Raw genomic sequence first — 6908 nt, forward strand, 5'->3', positions numbered from 1 at the left:
CTCCACAACAAACACGTTTCGACCTGTGGTTAACCCTTGGCCCTGCTTCTCTGAACTCTCCCACCCTGACTTGGGGTGACAGAGGAAGGGCCATGGAGGGGCTTTGGCCAGCAGATGTGAGTTGGTTGGCAGCCTCCACCATCTCCGAGTCAAAAGTCGTGGCTTTGATACCATCAGGGTACGAACGAGGGAGGGCTGCAGTGTTGTGGGAGCCATGCGGTAAGGAAGGTTCACTCCGCCCTGTCCGGTGACAAGGGTCACCACGTCTCCTGCGATGTTGGAGGCACAGCAAGGAGCCAATATCTCTTCCCTGCGCTCACATCACCAGGTCATTTGCAGTTTGTGGGATCTCACTGTGCTGTTTCCACATTATAAGAGCCACTCACAGAAAGTTTGGCTATGGAGTGTGTTGTGACCTGGTGAGCTCCAAAGGGCAAGATTTTGCTTCTGCTCTCACGCCATCTGCCAGGAGTTGTACCCACCAGCTTGGTTGGTGATGGTGCAGTGAGAGTGAGAGGGGGGCTGGGCTTCTGCGGCTGAGGAAGCCGCAGGATCCACTGGATCACCTCCTCGCCCAATGAGATCCAAAGGTCAGAGATCAACAGGAGCGGGACCAAGGCGGAGGCCACTCGGCCCCTCGATCCTGCCCCACCATTCAATAAAACCACGGTGATCTAATTGTAACCTCAGTTCCACATTTTCACCTCTTCTGGTGACATTCTGCCCCTTGGTTATCAAGAACCTTTCTACCACCTCCTTAAAGATGTTCAAACACTCTCCCTGACAGAACATTCTGACCTCACTTGGCTGGCGGTGAGAGGGACCCTCCCAGTCAGATCCCTCCTGTACAGACAACATATCATCCCCAACGCACGCTAGCCTTGGGTTGGCTTTGGTGGGGAAGAACAGTCACCTGCCTCTTTGCAGACTGTGGGGTTGCTAAGAGGCTGTGGAGAAGGATGCAAGGCTTCTTTTCTTGATTCATCCTGAGCAGCTATGTAACAGAGAACTCTCTGATCTATGGGCTGTTCCCGGGGACACACACCGAGACAGACATCAAGTGCTGCTGGAAGGTCATCAACTCAGTGAAGGGACACCCTTTGGTCTGCCCGAAACTTGTTGGTCCTCCAGCACAGTGAGATGTCCGTAGGGGAACGCTGCCGACTGGCGCAGTCCAGGCTGCAGGAGTACGTGCTGAGGGATGCACTGAAGCTCGGTGCAGCCAACGCTAAAGCTCTGTGGGGAAGGACCACAATCTGGGCTCCTTCCGCTACCGCACATGGAGGGGCAGAGTTAGGTGTCGAAGCCCCTGAAACATTGAACAGGCGTATCACCCAGGGGGCCACATGAGTGCCAATGGTGCTGTGGTTTAAAAAAAATGTTAACACTATTGAAGTATTGACCATGAATGTAAAAGCTTTTGCACTGTTTGCTCTTTTGCATAATATTTATTATTATGAAATAAAGTTTATTTCTGGAAAAATAATCCCTGTTTTAATCGGTGACCCCTTTTAAACAGTTCTAGGTTGTCCTCAGCATTAGAAACATCCTCTCCACATCCTCTCTGCCAAGACCGTCAGGATCTTGTTTCAAACATTCTGCTCCCCCCCACTCCCACCACCCCCTGCCAAGTCTCCTAAGAAGGATGAATCAAAGGGTGAAGTTCGTCAATTCAGGTTCAGGAGGGGAATCGGAGAGGGAAAGAAAGGCTGGATAAAAAGAATGAGAAGGGAGAGGCAGAAGGAATTCTTCTTAATTTCCATAACTTGACACGTTTGATCACTTCAGGAGTTCACAACACTAAGGCCTTGGTCGGCTGGTCAGGAAGGTGAGATCACATGGGATCCAGGGTGAACTAGCCAATTGGGTACAGAATTGGCCTGGTGGTAGGACTCAGAGGGTGGAAGTGGAGGGTAGCTTTTCAGATTGGAGGCCTGTGACCAGTGGTGGGCCGCAGGGATCGGCGCTGGGTCCCTGTTGCTTATCATATATATTAACGATTTGGATGAGTATGTAGGTGACGTGATTAGTAAATTTGCGAATTACACCAAAATTGGTGGTATAGTGCACAGTGAAGAAGGTTGTCCAAAGTTAGAAAAGGATTGAGATCAACTGGGAAAGCGGGTAAAGGAATGGGAGATGGAATTTAACTTGGACAGGTGTGATGTGACGTGTTTTGGGAAGTTAAACCGGGGAAGGACTTACACAGTGAATGACAAGTCCCTTGGAAGTGTTATGGAACAGAGAGACCAAGTACATAGTTCCCTGAAAGTGGTGACACATGTAGACAGGGTGGTGAAGAAGGCGTTTAGCGTGCTTGCCTTCCTCAGTCAGGGCATTGAGTACAGGAGTTGGGACATTATATTACAGCTGTGCAAGTCATTAGTGAGATCACACGGAGCACTGTGTGTAGTCACTGTACTGTAGGAAGGATGTGATTAAGCTAGAGAGGGTGCAGAAAAGATTCACTGTTACTGGGACTGAAGGGCTTGAGTTATAAGGAGAGATTCGATAGGCCGGGGCTGTTTTCCCTGGAGCGAAGGAGGCTGAGGGGTGAGTTCATAGAGGTTTATATGGTCACAGTCCTTTCCCCAGGGTACACCAGTCTAAAACTAGAGGGCCTCAGTTTAAGGTGAGAGGGGAAAGAGTTTCACCCAGAGGGTGGTCCGTATATAGAACAAGCTGCCAGAGGAAGTGGTAGAGGCAGGTACAGTAACATTTAAAAGACATTTGGACAGGTGCATGGATAGGAAAGGTTTAAGGGATATGGGACAAACACAGGCAAATGGGACTACCTCAGGTAGGCAGCTTGGTTGGCATGGATGAGTCGGGCCGAAGGGCCTGTTTCCGTGCTGTATAGCTATGAATGAGATTTGTTCTGAGTAGTGATTGAGTGGTAGGGCTGGGGTGGGTGCAGGAGGAACTGGGTAGACCAGGAAGCGAGAGAAAAGGGACAGAGGGACAGAGATGGGGAGGGCTACAGGTGAGATGAGGGTGCAGTGTGGATGCATTTCCTCACCCCACCGATGGCCAGACCAGGCGGTCCCAGTAACTCCATATTCGCAGAGGTGTCGGACATCTTCAGCTAAAGCAAGTCTGAGCATTCAGCTTCTCCCACCCAGCGTCTCGGCAGAGAACACCCTGATGGAAGCCAAAGTGGGAGAGCCACCTGCTCCTCGGTGCCACAGGCCGACGGGGAGAGCACCCGGGGGAAAGCCCCAGAATTCCCTGCACGTGTGCAGATCACAGAGATCTGAGGCGCAGAGGGATCTGGGTGTCCTGGTGCAGGATTCAGACACGACCAGGTTGCAGAACCCGTAATTAGGAAAGCTCATAGAATGTTATGGTTTATTGCTGGGGGACTGGATACAGAAGTAGGGAGGTTCTATTTCAGTGGTACTAGTGAGGCCACATTTGGAGTACCACACATAGTGTGGGTCTTCTTATTTAAGGATGTAACTGTGTTGGAAGCAGTTCAGATGTTCACTGGAGCAATACCTGGAGTTGTTGGCTTGTCTTATGGTGAAAGGTTGGACGACCTAGGCTTCTATCCACTAGCGCTTGGAAGATTGAGAGGTGACTTGACAGAAACATCTGGAGTATTGTGTTCAGTTTTGGTCACCCTGCCGTAGGAAAGATGCCATTAAGCTGGAAAGAGTGCAGAGGAGATTTACAAGGATGTTGCCAGGACTCGAGGGACTGAGGTTGGGCAGGCTAGGAATTTATTCATTGGAATATAGGAGAATGAGGGGTGATCTTATAGAGGGGTATAACATTACGAGGGGCATAGACAGGGCAAATGTGTAGTTCTTTCCCCCATGGTTGGGGAATCAAGAACTAGGGGGCAAAGGTTTAAGGTGAGAGGGTAGAGATTTAATAGGAACCTGATGGGCAACTTTTTCACCCAGAGAGTGGTCAGTATATGGAATGAGCTGCCAGAAGAAGTGGTTGAGGCAGGTACATTAACAACATTTAAAAGGCAATTGGACAGGTACATGGACAGGAAAGGTTTAGAGGGATACAGGCCAAACACATGCAAATGGGACCAGCTTAGATGGGCACCATGCTCGGCATGGACCAGTTGGCTGAAGGGGCTGCTTTCATGCTGTATGACTGTAAGAGAAGTTCATGAGGAATCAGAAGTTTCCTCTTGTGGGAGAATCTAGAATGAAGGCTCACTGTTTAAAAATAAAAAGGTCGCCTGTTTAAGAGGCAAAATTCTTTTCTCAGAGGGCCGTGAGTCTTTGTGACTCTTAAAGGGCAGAGTCTTTGAACATTTTAATGCAGAGGTGGATGGATTCTTGATAAGCAAGGGTGAAAGGTGACCAGGGAATGTGGAGTTCATCAGCATTGATCTTATCAAATGTCCCAGCAGGCATGATGGGCCGAGTCACCTACTCCTGTACCTCCGTGTTCACAGGCAGAGGGGATGGTCACATCAGGAACCCTCCTCATTCTCAGGGTGACCTTAGAAATTACGTAGGTGGGGTGGAACTTAGAAATAAGGAGATGGTCACCTTGGGAGGCCTATATTATAGACCCCCCAATAGTCAGCAGGAACTTGAGGAGCTGATGTGTTGAGAAATTGCACATAGTTGTGAGAATAGTGGGGTAGTGCGAGCGGAAGGTTTCAATTTTCCCAATATTGACTGGGCCACCCAGAGTGCAAAGGGCCTGAATAGGACAGAATTTGTGTGGCATGTCTGAGATAGTTTCCTCACACAATATATGGAGGAACCTACATGGGAAGGAGCAATACTGGACCTCCTCTAGGGAATGAGGCAGGCGAAGTAACTGAAGTGGCAGTTGGGGAGCACTTTGGGTCCAGTGACCATAATTCTACTAGTTTTAGGACAGTTATGGAAGAAGATAGAACAGGTCCACAGGTTAAAATCCTGACTGGAGCAGGCCCAACTTTGAGGGCGTTAGGCAGGATCTCGCTGGGGTTGACTGGGTGACTCTATTTAAAGGCAAAGGAACAGTTGGCAAGTGGGAGGCTTTTAAAAGGGTCATATCAAAAGTCCAGGGGCAGCATGTTCCTGTTAGGGTGAAGGGTTGACATACCAAGTTCAGGGAACCCTGGCTGACGAGAGATATCGAGGCTCTGGTTAGGAAAAAGAAGGAAGCGTACATCATGTTTAGACAACTGGGTACAAATGAATCCCTCCACGAATATAAAAAGTTTAAGACCAGCCTTAAGAGGGAAATCAGGAGGGCAAAAAGAAGATACGAGAGAGATTTGGCAGGCAGGGTTAAAGATAACTCCAAGAGGGGTTCTTCAGTTATACTAACAGTAAAAGGGTGACTAAGGAGAGACCAGGTCCATTTTAAAACCATCAGGGTTTTGTCTGGAAACGCAGGAAATGGCTGAGATTTTTAATGTCTATTTCTCCTCTGTGTTTACTAAGGAGAATATCATGGATGCCAGAGAAATGAGGGTAATAAGTAGTGAGGTCGTGGATCATATGCTCATTACAAGGAAGGAGGTATTTGCAGCCTTGAAGTGCATTAAGGTGGGCAAATCCCCAAGGCCAGTCCAAGTGCATCCCCGGACCTTATGAGAGGCCAGGGAAGAAATCGCGGAGGCCCTTGTAGAGATATTTGCTTTGTCGTTAGCCACTGAAGTTCCAGGAGACTGGAGGGTGGTTAATGTTCCATTGTTCAAGAAGGGTAGCAAGGACGGCCAGGGAACTACAGACCAGTAAGCCTGACATCAGTTGCAGGGAAGTTGCTGGAGGGAAATGTGAGGGACAAGATCTACCATCACTTGGATAGTCAAGGCCTGATTAGGAATAGTCAGTATGGATTTGTGCGTGGGACATCATGTCTGATGGATCTTTTGGAGTTTTTCCAGAGGTAACTAAGAGGATAATTTAAGGTAGGGCAATGGATATTGTCTACATAGACTTTAGTAAGGCCTTTGACAAGGTCCCTCATGGCAGGCTGATCTGGAAGGTTAGATCACATGGGATTCCATAGAACCATAGAGCACAAAACAGGCCCTTCGGCCCACCATGTTGTGCTGTCCATCAAACCACCCTCACACTACCTAACCCCTTCCTCCCGCATATCCCTCCATCTCACATTCCTCCATATGCCTATCCAACAAGCTCTTGAACCTGTCCAATGTATCTGCCTCCACCACCACCCCAGGCAGTGCATTCCATGCACCAACCACTCTCTGGGTGAAAAACCTCCCCCTGACATCTCCCCTGAACCTCCCACCCATAACCTTAAAGCCATGCCCTCTCATCTTGAGCATTGGTGCCCTTGGGAAGGAGGCGCTGACTGTCTACTCTATCTATTCCTCTCAATATTTTATATACCTCTATCATGTCTCCTCTCATCCTCCTCCTTTCCAGTGAATAAAGCCCTAGCACCTTAAGCCTTTCCTCATATTCCATACGCTCTAATCCAGGCAGCATCCTGGTAAATCTCCTCTGCACCCTCTCCAACGCCTCCACATCCTTCCTATAATGCGGCGACCAGAACTGAACACAGTACTCTAAGTGTGGCCTAACTAGAGTTTTGTAAAGCTGCATCATCACCTCGCGGCTCTTAAATTCAATCCCGCGACCTATGAAAGCCAACATCCCATTGGCCTTCTTAACTGCTCTTTCCACCTGTGCAACTTTCAATGAACTGTGAATATGAACCCCCAGATCTATCTGCTCCTCCACACTGCCAAGTACCTTGCCATTTGCCCTGTACTCTGCCCTGGAGTTTGTCCTTCCAAGGTGTACCACCTCACACTTCTCCGGATTGAACTCCATCTGCCACTTGTCAGCCCAGCTCTGCATCCTATCAATATCCCTCTGTAAGCTCCGACAGCCCTCCACACTATCCACAACACCGCCGATCTTAGTGTCGTCCGCAAACTTACTAACCCAGCCCTCCACCCCCTCATC

The sequence above is a fragment of the Pristis pectinata genome, chromosome 3 (genome assembly GCF_009764475.1).
Source record: "Pristis pectinata isolate sPriPec2 chromosome 3, sPriPec2.1.pri, whole genome shotgun sequence".
Taxonomy (NCBI): domain Eukaryota; kingdom Metazoa; phylum Chordata; class Chondrichthyes; order Rhinopristiformes; family Pristidae; genus Pristis; species Pristis pectinata.